At 35.4% G+C, this 16,081-nt stretch overlaps 1 protein-coding gene across 3 annotated transcripts in view; it reads left to right on the top strand.

The window, feature by feature from the left end:
- Window positions 1–13,103: 13,103 nt before the first annotated feature.
- Mtp (Microsomal triacylglycerol transfer protein) overlaps window positions 13,104–16,081 on the top strand; it is a 41,564-nt gene continuing 38,586 nt past the window's right edge. The window contains exon 1 of one of the 3 annotated variants that reach the window (XM_074175918.1): window positions 13,104–13,287. The gene's annotated coding sequence lies outside the window, so the exon portion shown is untranslated. Of the gene's footprint in view, window positions 13,296–16,081 lie in introns of all 3 variants that reach the window. The other 2 variants (XM_074175916.1, XM_074175917.1) reach the window with 2 other exon arrangements.

The raw sequence follows: 16,081 nt of genomic DNA, 5'->3' as shown, positions 1-16,081 counted from the left end.
TTTAAATTGGAATATAATTTCTGAAACATTTTTCCATTTCTGGTTTTTTGAACTTCCTAAAGTGTCTGAGTTTGTACATTATTGTATAATATAATATAGAATGAGTATATATGAAGTACAAGTTTTCTAATTCAAATATGTTCATGTGTAGATTGGAATTGAAAACAAAAGAAGTTAGTTAGAAATCAAAGACAGAGTTATTTGTTTCCAACTCTCAACAAGCGATTCTCAAAAATTAGGTTCATATATAAAATTGAAAACAACGAGGAGTCACCATTTTTGGATGTTTCAGTGATTAGAAGTAACCAGAATCTAGAATTTTATGTCTACAGAAAAAAATACTAGTACTTTTAGATATATTCCTGGTAATTCACACCATTATTCACAACACATCAGGGTAGTTCTAAACTTTTCTGTCCATAAGCTTGTTTCGATCCTCATGATGAAGTATGAGAATTATGAAAAATGGGATATGATAGTTTGTTTTATACAAACTGGGGAAAATGCAGAAGCAATTTGTATCAAGAGAGGTATCCAGAGAGAAGACAACCTTTTAGAGACATTTTCGCAAGATTGTCACACAACCTAATTGATGATGGTCATTCTATTGTGGAGCAGCTAACAGTTTCGGAAAATAGCTTTCACAAAGTCATCTGAGTAGTTGGTTCAAGCCGATTTCGGAACATCCCCCTACCACTTGACCGTGACCTTGAATGTCGCCATACGACCTTGAGCAATGAGCACGTCATATGACCTTGAGATGAAGTTCGACCTTGACGATTGGCTTTGTCCTTGATACATGACCTCGAGTGATCTTGAATGAAACCTCATAGATTTACTTGAATTGTGGTGGTTGGGGTCTGAGTCATTATGCGATCAATCCATCAAAGCAATCAGTTCGCAATAGGAGCCAGCGGTGAGAGGATGCACAATAATCCCCTTAAGGTCATTTAACGACCTTGAGCTATGAACACGTCATATGGTAGGTAGGTAGGTCTAAAGTGATTGGATCTATTCGACCCTCAACTGCAACCCAAAAGGGTTTATTGTGGCTCACACATATCCACACTTGACCAAATAAACCCAGCTTCTTAACGAAGCCGATTAGTTTCTATGGTAAGTGGTCTTTCAGGTCAGATGGTGAGAGTACGGATCTGCCAAACTCAAAGAACCTGATTTGGGGCAGGCACAGTGACCTGTAAGAAGGCCTGTTAGACATCGTAGTTCATCCCTACTGTAGTCCAACAACTGTTTGAAATCAAGCTTCGAAGGGTGAATTAACGCCTTGGAGTGAGCCAACGTCATATGACTTCAAGTATGGAGTTCAACCTTGATGATCCACTTTGTCCTTGGTACATGACTTTGAGCTTGAGTAACCTTGAATGAAACCTCATAGACTGACTTGGGATTGGGGTGGTGGAAATTTTTGTCATTATAAGATCAATCGATCAAAGCGTTAAGTACGCAATGGGAGCCAGTTGTGAAAGTATGCACAATACTCCCACGAAGTTCATTTTGAGATCGAGACATACTTTCCGCCTAGCGATTGGCATTTTACACTTGCTCGCTGAGCAGACGGTTGCCGTGATTCGTACGAGGATCCACTTTTGCAAGGATGTATTGCAGTGCCACTTCCGACTCTTTGACATCAAGGGGTGCGATGTACTCGATTCGGGGCACTTATGGTTCATAGTTGTAGAAGTTGTCGATAGCGGTTCCACTCCTGTATACTTGTGTATATAAATGCTCTATATTCATTGTCAATGGTACATGAATATCTATGTACCTCGTTCGATTGATGACTCATTTATTATGAAGAAATTCATGTTGAATATAGAATGAAGAAAATACTTTTGTCTAGTTTCTACTGTGTTTATTTATTCGTTACGACTGGTTTCGGCTTATAAGGCCATTTTCAAGTAACTCAAGTGTTACTTTATGTTGTTGAAACAACAGCATGAATATTTTTCCTGAATAAATACAAGGTATTGAATACAACAAAAAACATTTTCATCGTTCTAAACCACAAACATATGCGATAACCTGAAAAATAATAAGTGTTTAATGATTAAAAGACAGAAACTATTCATTGAGTGTTTTTATTATTTATCAGTATCGAATATATATCATGGTGAATTACATGTCAATCTTATTACACTCCTATAAGATAAAACAGCACCGTGGAGGATGAGTGCATATACCTTGGTGTTTGCAGGAAACTTCACCTTGCGTGTTTCGAATTCTATTTTGATGTCGATAGTGGATGACCTCATAGCTTTTGGTTAATGGGAGCAGTCGATGATGAATAGTGGATTATTGCGAAAGTTACCAATATCCATCATCAGTTCACTCATAGCTTTATCGTAGTAGCTGCGTTGGAAGTTTTCATATGCATAGTAGGCTGATGAGTCTAACTTCTTGTCAACATCCAGATTCCAACGCTCATATGGGTATACTTCAGAGTTCAGAGATAATCGAATATTATTAATATTCACATGTATGAATTTCGTTACATCTTTTGATATATTTTCGGATTGGTCGGTGTTTTGAAAGCCGATGATGATGTATCGAGGTCTTTCGAAACTGTTGGTTGTCTTCACGGCCCATATATCTGAGGATGTATCACGAAGTGTGGGTAATTCATAAAAAGCTACCATTTTTAATTATGCAATTCACTAGTTTCAGTTTTTGTCGATCTTCCGGCACAATGTGTCTGATTCTCCATTATATTTTACTGATTTCCAAATCTGCATCGAATTCTCCAATGAATGAATTTTTGAATGAGCGTGCTATAATCAGAATGAGCTCCTGCTTTAAATTCATTATTCCTTTATTGTAATCTTTAGCAAAGCCCATGAATACATTGGTGACGGGATCGAATAAATCTAGTTTATTCACATCAAAACCCCATCCTATCGGTAGTAGCCAATTTGCATGCATTTTTTCCGAATGATATCATCGTTTTCATTGAGGTAGTTATGCCGGGTTTTCGAATAACTGCCACTTGTTCACCACCCATTTCATAGAAAATTTCGTCAAAGAGGAAGACGAGGGCGTTATTGGATAGGTAGCGCTGTTTCGTGGCATCAGATGGTGAGAACTTTCCCTTGATATAAATGTAACTGTCTGCAATATCGAGTATAAGGTCTTGAAAATTGATTGGGATTCGTATTTCATCTGAATTTTTGTAATATAGTGATCCATATGGTTTATATGTATGTTCATCAAGGCTGATGAGGAAATGATCGAACATGGGTTCCTCGAATACCTCCAATTCATCACTCGTGGTGATTGTCGTCATGGTATTACTATTTTCTATATCGTACCTTCAAGCCAATGGATTTGAGAAAGTTTGGACTACTAGCACTTATTCTATATCTCGACTGTTCGGCAGACCTACGTGGAATGAATCGACTTTCAGATGTTCTCTTCCTCAAATGCATATGATCACCAAATGCATTACGATGATTTAACTGCTGCCGTTGCTGCAATTGTTGGCTATTGAAGCACAACCCCATTTTTCAAAAACAATAATCGTCGAGTTTATAGCTTTGACAATGATTATCATCTGCTCAATGCCAGGAAGTAATAAATGCTGAGTTACAATTTCAGCAACTCCAGCTTTATACTGATTTTTTTGACAGATGATCAACGGTCACCATTGTTTTTTCTCAATTATTGTTTGAATGCTTATCGAGGGTTTATTTTTCAAATCAGATTGCTTCGATTTGATATCCTTTTCTATATGCTCACACTTTTTCACAAATTCTGCTAATTTCAGTCCGAGAGTAATGAAATGCTTTCTGACTAATGAGGAATGTTTTTTAACTCTTTCTAATTTCAAATTAGTTTTATCAATATCAGAATCTGATTCTTCTTTCATCTTTGAGATGTGAAAGCTAACATATCCACGAATAACACAATCCGTACTTTGTTCAGGCTCCGCTATATTTTTCAAACGTTTATTTTCCATATCGAAGTTTCCATCGGAAGTCAATTTGAAACCGAGTCCAGGTGATCCTCGCAAAACAGTATCTGAAATAGCCTCACTTCTGCGACCAAACTTATCGAAGCTGCCTTTACCCATTTTAATGATACACTAATGACGGTCGTTGATGTTGTGAATCAACTTATCATAAATGATGAATGTTATAGTTTTATCAATTCCAATTTGACTATTATTTTTTCACCATTGAAATTGATTAGATTTCCATTATCATCAAATATGCGTCAAAGTGATATTGTAGAGGTACTGACGACCACCAGGTTGAATTGGCATGTAAATTATATTTTGCGGTCCATTAGTAAGTTTGTATCCGGGCTCAACATCGATATCAAATTCGAAGATGCTATGGATTTCATCCCCATTTGAATATGCTCCAGCTGTGACACTACAATCCACACGAATAATTCTCACCTTATTGATATTTACGAGCAATGTTGATTCATGGGTTTCATCGATGCCAAACACATCGGCTTCGAACCCTAAACTCAAGTTTATTGTATAAGTTTGAATATGTCCGTATAGGACGAAACTGCAGTAACGCTAATTACAAATAAAAGTGGTAAAAACATAGAAAGTTTCATTTCTCTTTTCTTCATTATGATTTCCTACCACGTTATATTTGCTACATCCATCAATTTATTGATAACATTATTCTTAGCATCTATATTGAATATTTAGTTGTACGAGTAGAAACCATGTTATCCCAGACCATAATTACTGTTTGTATCCAATTTGAGGGGTGGCTAGAAGTTGGCGCTCAACTCGCTAGAGTATCACGACAATGAAAACGTACGTGACATGACTGATGAATTTTTACTGATTCATGTCTTCATATTGCTGACAGCAGAAATTGTAAAATAATCGTCGTTTTTGGGGTGTTCTATCTTTATAATTATGTGTGACTACATTCACATCACTCACTTTACAAAAACAACAGAATTTTTTTTTGTAGGTGGACCATCATTCACATCGGAATTACTGCTGCTACTACTGGAATCATTATGATGGTCTTGGCAGTACTGATACTTCAAGACATCAATATCATCTTGAAGGTTTTGTCTTAATTCAGATACAATTTCATGCGATGCACACCCAATCAACACCTCTTTGGGCATTTCAGCGAGTTGTTCTTTACTCATTTTTTGTAAAGTACGTACTCTGGAATATGCGATCAATGAATGACTCATCCTTTTAATACTCTCCCTGCCATGTGCTGGTGTTATTTCCATGTCTTATTCTGGAGAAACTTCAAACACAAATGACCACACCATACTGTGTTGAATTGTTGTCTACGCTCATAGTTATATGTGATAGTATTGATAGGAGTTGAACTCTCACAAAAATAGTAAATCAATTCTTTGGAAAGGGGTGAATCACCAAAACTATCACAGTATTTCACCGAAGTGCTGCTTTTTCTGTATGCTACCCAATGTGTCCCTCGACCATGTCAACTATCCAAATTCACTATGGCAGATTCATATCGGAGTGTTCCTGATTTTGGCAAATTGTCACGCATATATACACATCCCAATCATTTTATTAGCGTGATGGTTGAAGTCTACCTCTACCAGTTTTATTTGAATGTAGTTTAGTAGATCCGCATCGACTCATAACCCCCATTTAAATAAAGGGATCGATATGGAACCCCGCTTATTGTATAGTCTTCAACTGTCATACAATGCGCATACTGAAGCAGAAGCAGCAATTTCCATCGATAATTTTGATGAAAACGTGGGTGGTGGATCGGGAAGCGGTGTCAAACAGCGTCATGGATCTTTACTTCCACTATCCATTCGCGGTCTGATTATTGGACCTTCTAACTGTGGCAAAACACATTTTATGATTTTTCTGCTAACTCATCGTCTAGGATTACGATTTGCAAATGTTTATCTGTATTCAAAATCTCTTCATCAATCTAAATATGAGTATTTACGTGAAGTACCTATTAGCTCCAATCAAAGGGTTGGGATTTTACACTTTCGCCAATAATGCAGCTGAAATAGTAAAGCCTTCAGACGCCAAACCGGATTCAATATTTATTTTTGATGATGTTATGTGCAAGAAACATGATGTTATACGATCATATTTTAGTATGGGTCGCCAAAAGAATGTGGATTGCTTCTATCTAGCCCAAACATTTTCACGAGTGCCGAAACAATTGATTCGAGATGATGCAAATTTTATTATGCTGTTCAAACAAGATGATTTGAATCTCAATCATATTTTTACTGACCACATACAAACAAATTAAAGATATGTGTGCGAGATGTTGGGAGGATAAATATGGATTTTGCCACTTATCAGGGCACTCCAAAACTATATAAATTGATATTCATGAAAGTACCATCGGGAAATATCCCCTCTTCCGATATACCACTTATGGTGATATACTCAAATTAACAAAGGTTGCATATAAATACAATGAGAGAAAACAGGGTCTTCTATCGAATAATTGGAAGAAATATCGAGAAATAATCCTACCACTATTATCCAATGGAAACCCACTGCAAAACCCTAGTAGAGAAGGTGCCGGCATAATCACAATACCCACTGAAAAAAATATATATATATGAAAATATATATGAAATAAGCATATAGATTATGTTTATTGGAATAAACTCGAAGAATTGGTTGATCGCCTTCGATTGCTTTGGAGCTCACGAATGGTTGGACATACCGGGCACGATAATGAAATATTGGGCATAATTGAGGAATTACGCGAAGAATGATTAGTCTATTGACCGTAATATAATAATCACGATGTGTGGAGCTGCCTCAGTTACTCACAGATGATCTAACTATGTATACCACAATTGATAAATTTGGGCGTAGAAGAGGTGGTTTTAGTGAACCACTTGTTGGAAGATCGGGGATTCATTCTCACACAGCAAGGTGATTATGACATTCAGAATAAGCGGTTGCAGAATGTTGGTGAATCTGTAGACAGTGAAGACTCTGTCACTAAAAAATATGTTGACGATCACATTAGAGAAACCAAGGAGTCAACTGAAGTATTTCCAAGAATTCATTGCGCCAGCGCTACGATACGTCAGGAAAAACATTGATTCAAAAATACCGAACTGCGAAACATCATGCACTCATCACTTCTGCATTAGCTGATCAATTGAGTGTCATAACTCTTGCATCGGTGAAAGTTCATTAGTGTAATTGCAATAATATTGATGTATTTGATGAAAAATAAAAATATAATAAAATTGAATTTTGATTAATAAAATGACGCTATGAAGTCATACACACACATAGAATTCGAAACACACAAGGTGAAATTTTCAGCAAAATACCAAAGTATATGTCTCTAATGATTTGAAAATTAGAGTTTGTATCTTCAATTCAAAAATTAATCATATTAATTGAGAAACCAAAAAAAAGATACCACTGGACGAATCAAAGAACCGTCTCTATTAATTTAGAGATCAGTGTTCGTGCAGTCTATTCAGTTGAAAAACAAAAATCACTCATTGAGTTGACCATAATGATGAGTTGTTTGTTTTAATTTTATTAATTTTCCTTTGTGGCGTACATGTGTTTTTGCCCTCCACGATAGCGTACGCTGGGTAACAATTTACATTGGCAAACAAAACACATTTCCTGAAATAACCCATATAACTTTATTTTTACCTACACTGTTTCTCCAACATACATTGTTTTTTCGTTAATATGAACCCTCCTATATTTTTGCTGTATTCATTCGAGTTTCTCGTTATTTCACTGTTCTCAATTATATTCTATACTAGTTGAGTATCACGGTCATTATCTTGTCATTATTGTAATAAATATTATATTATTGTAATTGTAATAAATATACATGTTTGTTCATTTGCTTTCAAAATTCATTTTTTATCATGTCATGATATCAGGGTATATCATCTAGTATTGTGATATTGGAGAAACAATCTGAAGCGTTCAAAACTTTGGAGTGGGAGGACCCGAATGTTTTAGTTGATCAATTGAGATATTTGATTGGAGCATATTACCATCATGGTGGAGAAATCACTGTGATTGTTACTGAAATTGAAAATGCTGATACAATATACTAATCTCTGAATAAACAATGTGGAAAAAATTCTTCGTCTTTCATTTCACATATGAGAGGGGTAACATCACAGTCTGAAGGTGACAGACTTTGAATGAAGGTGATTGACAATGTTTCATGATGAATTTCACTAGTTCGTACTTCCATTGTCTACTATATAAAATGATTTGAAAGCCCTGAAACAACTAAAAAAGAAGAAATAAAAATGAATAGCTGAAAATAACAATTATATTAAGCAAAATAAACCTGAAATGAAATAATAGTGAAATAAAATACAAGTAAAATAGAACAATTGAACAAAAATAAATAAAAATAAAGAAATGAAAAAAGAAAATAAAAATAAAAAGTTGAGAGATTCCAAGTCACGTTAGTTCACGACGTTTCGACTGTTAGTATCTACAATCGTCTTCGGGTGATGACTGGACTGATTCCTCCGAGAGATGACTATTTATAGGTCGTTCGAGTACTTTCACTTATCCCCGCTTTCCATTTTCCGCTTCACTGGTTCCGTGGGAGATGACGCTTTGGCGGGAGTTGGCCACCTTTCGCTTGATGATGGGTTTCCATATGTTACGTATTTCTACGCTGGCCTGGCTGAATACGTTGTTGGTCAACATGTATGCGGCTTCCTTGAATTTTCTCCTAAACCAATGTTCCTCTCTGTGCAAGATCTCAGCTTGGGACCACTCGATGTTGTGTTGATGGGTCTAAACATGGTCTGCTATTCCTGATTTGCTGGTTTCCCCTCGCTGTGTGTGTTTCTTGTGCTCGGCAATGCGGATATTGAATTCTATCCGACAGACAATAATGCAAGATACCTCCCAGAGGTTAGTCTCGCAGATGTTTTCTGTTCATTCAGCAACTGGACCGTTCTGGAATTATTCGAGTAGATCACCTACAGAACGGTTTCGAGATTTGAAAGTAGAGAAATTGAATCTAGGTTAACTTGAACATGAATAGATATCTCCACATAAGCTACATCACTAAAAAACATGTTTTCTCTATAAAAACATCGTTAAGAAATTTCGAAAAAGTGATCAATACGCTCCCTCGATTGTGGATCAAATGTTGCGATGCCCTGTATAATAATAACATTACGATACGTACGTACTTTCTATTAGCAATTTTTTATTTATTTTTTTATGTTGGTACACTCGTCTCGAACATATGCTGTTTATCATGTTTAGTTTGTTGGTGAGAGGCATCAAAGTTAGGAGTGTTCTGTGTGTTTGGCAATCGAAAGAAATGATTCAAATTATTTGTTAGGATAGGGCATCAAATTAAAATGACCAGTTTAGGTAGACTCACTTATATTCAGTTATACACGCTGTCTTGATGAATGCTCAGAATCAACCGACTAATATATATCATAATATCAAGTCATTCAAGTACAGATATGATTCATATTCGCAACGTTTCCATTATATAGTTTTATTAGAATAAAATGATAAGCTAGAATACAGGGTCATTTCTATTTAATGTTTTATTGATCAACCCAATATTATTTGTATTAAAGTTCGTGTAAAAAATACAATAAAGTTCTCAAAATACTTGAAATGTTGACAGTGGTTTACGATGATTGTACTCTGAATTAGAAAAATGTTTACAAGTGAGAAGATGTGAATGACGACGCTTGCCCAGGACGCTCCAGCACACCAGCAATCGATGCGACTGTTGAGAAAGTGAAAAAACTTGTTATGGAGAATCCTCGAATCACTATTGGAGAGTATATTGGAACATCCTCGATTGTACTTCATGCTGATGACACATCGATTTCTCCAGCAGCAGATAGTCCTGAGGAGTTCGAAGAGAGGCTGAATTTTGTCAGCAACGACATGATGTCATGATAATAGGCTTGCCGTTAATGCAGAAAAATCAATATTAATTGAATTCTTCGGTAAAAAAAGATTTACTAATCATATACAAGTTTTAGTCCATTATGTTATAATTCTCCCAAGTGAAACAACCAAATTTATGGGTGTTCACATTGACATAATTTATCTTGAAAATTTCATTAAAACCATGTGGTTAAAAAACTTAATAGCAGCTTTTATGCACTATTGCAACAGATCTCAATGTACTAAAATAAACAATTTCCTATCAAGCTAAAAAGCAATTGATACCGGGTTCCCCCAAGGGAGTGTACCTGGCCCTGTTTTATTCATACTTTATTTGAATGACATACATTTTATTAGTGACTGTGAATTCATCAACCTCTTTGCAGATGATACTCTCATTGCAGCAAGCGACTTAGATATTCATAATACTGTACGCAAAATCAATTTGATTTTTGAAAACGTGGCGAAGTTTTCGAACATAAACAAATTCAAACTGAATACCACTAAACATGCTATGATATTGCTATGATATTGACAACACAATATAAAAATAAATTAATTGATATCAACTCCATTAATATTGAGATCTACGGCGAAACTATTGAAATTGTGGAAGAATTCAAATACCTGGGCTTCATCGTTGATAACACTTTGAACTTTAAAAAACACTTCCAGTATATGTGTAATGAAATTTCTATTTTAATTATTTATAAAACAATAATCCTACCACCATTTGATTACTGTACTACGCTGATATCATTACTAGACGGTAGCTATATCTCTACTCTACAAACATTACAAAACAGAGGAATGCCCTTGTTATTAAAATGTCATAAATATACTCCTATATTATCAATGATTAATATTCTGAATTGGATGACAATAAAAGATAGATTACAATGAAAAGGGGGGTTGGTTGGGTAACATGATCAATTAAAAAAAAACAATTATATTCTTGCCGACGTTCCTAATTTAATTCAGGGCTAGAAAAGTAGTTTTTTTCGTGTTCGAGCCCTGAAGAAGAATTTAATCAAATTCGAAACGTCGGCAAGAATACAATTGTTTTTTCAAGAAAAAATTGATCCTGTTACCCAACCAACCCCCTTTTTTAGAAAAATTATTGGATCACTAAACTAGTTAACTGAATAGATTACAATATTTTTCTATGATATTCATACTCAAAATACTCACTGGAAAAGCACCATATTACTTCACTGAGTTCATTACATATAACCAGGAGATACACAAGTACGATACAAGAGGAAGAGATGACTTGGTTGTCTCACGAACTAACCTTGCAAGAACAATGAAGTCTATATTTCTCATAGGACTCTTGGACTATAACAAGTTTTCTAATGAAATGAAACAAAGTAACACCCTCCAACTCTTCAAACGCTCTTTATCTTAATATCTACGGGCACAATATTATTCCAATTGAGTTGTTCATCATTCTTCTCTCTATTAATCTCTTCATCATTTACTACTGCTATGTTTTACACACTATATTCTACTATATAGATCTTATATATTTCAGTTTTTTGTATTTTGTTTAATAACTGATATATTTGTATAATATTTATGTATATTAGGACATCTATTTCAAATGAATCTATTTCTATTTCTACTACGTCAGGTTTTCGATGTAAAATCTTTGATTAATGTGTATTATTCTATTGGTTCAATCTACAGTCTCATACAATGTCAATGTGGGAAGATTGTGCAGAAATGGATCGTATTTTTACAGCTCAGAAAAGGATTCTTCGCCTAATTTTTAATCTAGATAGAACTGAATCATTTAGACTTCAGAACTCTCATTTAAATAGAATTTATATCTATAGTTGTTTAGTCTATACGTGGAAAAATATGAATGACTACGAGTCCAATTCTCAGTGCTATCGATATTTCACAAGATCTGGAAATTTAATTAAAATTGAACAACATAGGACTTCAACCTATGAAAAGTATCCCTTTTTTGCCGAAGCAAGACTTTTCAATTGTCTACCTACTACTCTAAAAAATATCTCCGTTATCAAAAAGTATAAAATGAACCTCAAAGAGTTTTTAATTGATCGGACTATTTATTCAGTGGGAAACTTCTATAAAAGTGACCGAACATAATGTGTGTATTATTTATACGTATTTGAATGTATATTGTATATAATAATTGTTATTTCACTTGATGTAACTCCGTTATATTTCATTCTTTATATTGTTTTTTATTATACTTGTATTTGACGTTTCCTACACCTTAATTGTATGTTCTAAAAGGAAAAAAAAGTATTATTATTATGTTTGCTGAGGATGTGGACATATCGGTTCTTTCATGCCATGCAATTTTTTTTGGAAATTTTGGGCATGAAGCGTTTGGCAGCTGAGTTGGTTACAAAATTGCAGAATTGTAACCAAATAAACTGTCGCATGAACGTCGCCCAGAGATTGTTGAATAACGTCAACGGCGATTCAGATTCGTTATGATCAAAAGGATCATAACTGTGACACGAATCATTGATATATGGTTATGACATCAAACCAAAGTCCAATCGTCCCAATGGAAGAGTCCAGGAGAGCCAAGACCAAAAAAAGCACGCCAGGTTCGATCAAATGCTTAGTTTTTGCTCACTGTTTTCTTCGATTACCAACGCGTAGTGCATCAGGAATTTTCGCTACATTGTCGTATGGGTTATTATCACTAGTCATTGCTTGTTCGTGATTTTTTGGTCAAAAACAACACCGTTATCATTCCTCAGCCACCGTAGTCACCAGATTTGGTCCCCTGTGACTTTTTTCTGTTCTCAAGTTTGAAGAAACGCATAAAAGGACAGTGTTTTGCGACGATTGAGACGATAAAAATCGAATTCCTAAGAAAGCTCACGGACGTACCAAAAAGAACATTTCTGAACTGTTTCGATGATTGGAAAAAACGCTGGAGGGCTACTTTGAAAAGGATAAGGGAGAAATTGGTGATCGACTAAATATTTTTTGAAGAAAATTAAAATTCACATTATTTTTTGAACAGTCAGCGTATTACTTGAAACTGACTACACAAACTATTATTGAGATTAAAACAAAATATCGACACTTGAAACACTAGACACAGAACATCCTCATTATTTCCTAATTATTGGTCCCGCCTGGTACACTCAATTATTCATTTAAACCAAGCATTCTTTTAGGCACACAAAGTAACGTTATTCGTACAGATCCGGTTTCTTTAATGCCTGAATCCCTGGCACTCCGAATCATGTCTAGCACTTCAATCAATGGGCAAGTTAGTGTGTAGATAAAAATGCTTCGAGAATAGTACTACTGATTTTGATCTGGTGTTCGTGATTATTGCATTAGTTCTGTGTGGTAGGATTACGAGTACGCAGTGCAATTGTTTTACTCGAGTAGGTAGGTACGAGTTATTATTATGGTAGGCTCTAATGAGCTGAATAAATCGTATATTACAAAGTAGTAGAACTGTTAATTAAACTATTGGGTGTCGATTCAGATGTACCGTGATTTTTCGTCAGATATACCGTTTGCCGGTAGATATGAAATTATTTATAACTCTCGCTATCAGCTGTTTTTTCACACACAGTCCTGATAAAGGAATCAAAGTTCTAACATCAGACCTGAAGTGGACATGAATCTCTACAAGTTGACACCTTCCTTTTAATGATATTCATAACTTGTGACAATTTCAAAACGGGTCGAATTTTTCTTTAGTGGGATATAAAGAAAATTCTCGAAAGAATTTTTCAATTAAAAATGTAAACACTTTGCGATTAGATTTTTTCCCAGAAATGTTTCCATTATGAATATTAGTTTAATTCAATTATGTTGCCAGAAAACAAGTGAGGATCTCTCGGTGAAATATAATACTCTTGCTGTTTTCTAGCTCGCGCAAGTCTTTAGAGAACTTCTAAGAGTTGTTCGCAGGACACAGGTGATTAGCAATTGAAGCAATATTGAATGATACATTTGATCACTAACCTCCGTGTATACAGCGTGTCCCCCGATAGTTTGTCTTATGTATGATCTTGAATGGAAAGGAGACAAGGTTATATTTTTAGGAGTGATTAATTTTTGGGAAAGAAAGTTTTTGGCTTTCTACTACTCCATCTTGATACAAAAAAATGGGGGAATCTTCCAAAGAAAGGAAGGAAGTAACCAATTTGAAAATAAGTAACTCTATACATGGATGTGTAGATCATGCAAAGAAGTAACTTTCAGACACAAACTGGAAGAAAGCCCTCCTGAAACAGCTACTTTCATATAAACATTGAATTACACGAAAGAAAAAAATTCTTTCGAAACAAATACTTCTATACTGAATTATACAGAAGATACTTTTCTCTACTCAGTATGTATTCCAAACATTAATTATGGAATAAAATCAGATATTATTCACAGGAGTTCTACTTTGAATGAATGGTAACAAATTGCACTTACATGGAACACTGTCATCCTCACTGCTAGACATCGATGTTTCGCCGTAAGACACTTGCCTTAAGGCTCTTCAGTACCAAATTGGATAACATTATACATTATCCATGTATAGATATTTTCAAATTGATTACTTCCTTCCTTTCTTTGGAAGATTCCCACATTTTTTTGTATCAAGATGGAGTAGTAGAATATCATATTATGTTGCCCAAAAGCGTTTTCTAAAATATTTGTGACCGATCAAGTTGTCAAAAATAACGAAATTTTGACAATTCCTTTGTCAAGTTACTGGATTCCATCCAGAAAGAGCCATCCGTCTAAGAAAGGTTGGAGATTTTTCTCTCTCCTATAGATACTTTCACTGGAAGTGTTCAAGTGACTTGGCACATTTGATTTCACCAAGAGCAGTACACATCAGAAATACGCGATGGACTGTGGCTGCTCATTGTTTTGGAGTTCAAATCAATACACCTCGAACTCCACTGTTCAAAAACTGTTTCATCTGGAGAACTGCGTTTATGTGGAATAAACTTCCTGAGAACGTTTTTCCAAATGGATTTGATGTCCAGCAATTTAAATCCAACGTGAATCGCTACTTTCCTTTAGTGTTTTGTCTTAAAAAAATGGTTTACGAGCTTTCCGTGTACGCTTTTCTTCATGAGAACAGTATATTCTTAACTGAGGGAAAACACAATTACCAGATTTTAAAATATTCTGAGTATACCATTCAATATATACCGGGTGTCCCAGAGCTTTTAGGCCAGCAGATATCTCAGTTACCTGCAGAACAAAAATTAAAACAAAAATATGTATCATAGGAGAACACAAGCACTTTCATGCAGCATAGCAAAATCCACCCCCTGGTAAACAACCCCCAAGAAACCACCCCTAACTTTTGTTTTTCAAATGGCACGCCCATGTTTGTTTTGGTTCAACTTACAGTCTTTTTCATTTCTCGATCAATGATGTATCATGGTAGGTAGAATGACATGCAGAATCATAGAAAATAAAAACACAAATGAAATATTAATGTTCAAGGTCATCTGTATTTTGATACATGATACTACAGAAAATGTTCAAAATGTTGGCTAGCACTTGCCACACATGCTTCAAGTCGCCGAATCAGCGCGCGAGTACAGGAAGCCCTAATCATTTCCGGAGTAACGGTATGACAAGCCTCTAAAATTTTTTGGGTTAAATCGTCAATATTCATTGGTTGTGTTTCGAAGGCAACTCGTTTCAGATATCCCCACAGGAAAAAGTCCAGTGGCGTGAGATCTGGAGAACGTGCAGGCCATCGCACAGGTCCACTATTTCCAATCCAACGGTCTCGAAAAGTATCATTGAGGAATGTAGTAACTACATTATGGTTATGTGCAGGAGCACCATCTTGTTGCCACCACATTTGTTGTCGTTCTTCAAGTGGAATATCTTCCAGGAGGGCAGGTAAACAATTTTCCAAGAAATGTAAATATCGGTGGCCCGTCAAAGTGTCTTGGAAAAAATGGGGCCCGATGAGTCGTCCATTATGTAAACCACACCACACGTTCACACCCCACATTGTTTGGAAATTGGTTTCTCTAATCCAGTGAGGGTTGTCCTGTGACCAATAGTGCATGTTATGTCGATTAACAGTACCATTATTATGGAAGCGGGATTCGTCACTCCACAAGATTTAATTGAGGATGTTTGGATTGTCATGGACTAAAACTTGAATGTGAGCAATGAATGCCGTTCGTTTTTCGAAATCGG

Source organism: Leptinotarsa decemlineata, unplaced genomic scaffold, assembly GCF_025532065.1.
Source record: "Leptinotarsa decemlineata unplaced genomic scaffold, Ldec_3_MD MMD2_tig00001393_RagTag_RagTag, whole genome shotgun sequence".
In the NCBI taxonomy this organism is placed as follows: Eukaryota; Metazoa; Arthropoda; class Insecta; order Coleoptera; family Chrysomelidae; genus Leptinotarsa; species Leptinotarsa decemlineata.
The sequence above is the reverse complement of the archived record's forward strand: the minus strand, read 5'-3'. Positions and strand labels throughout refer to the sequence as shown.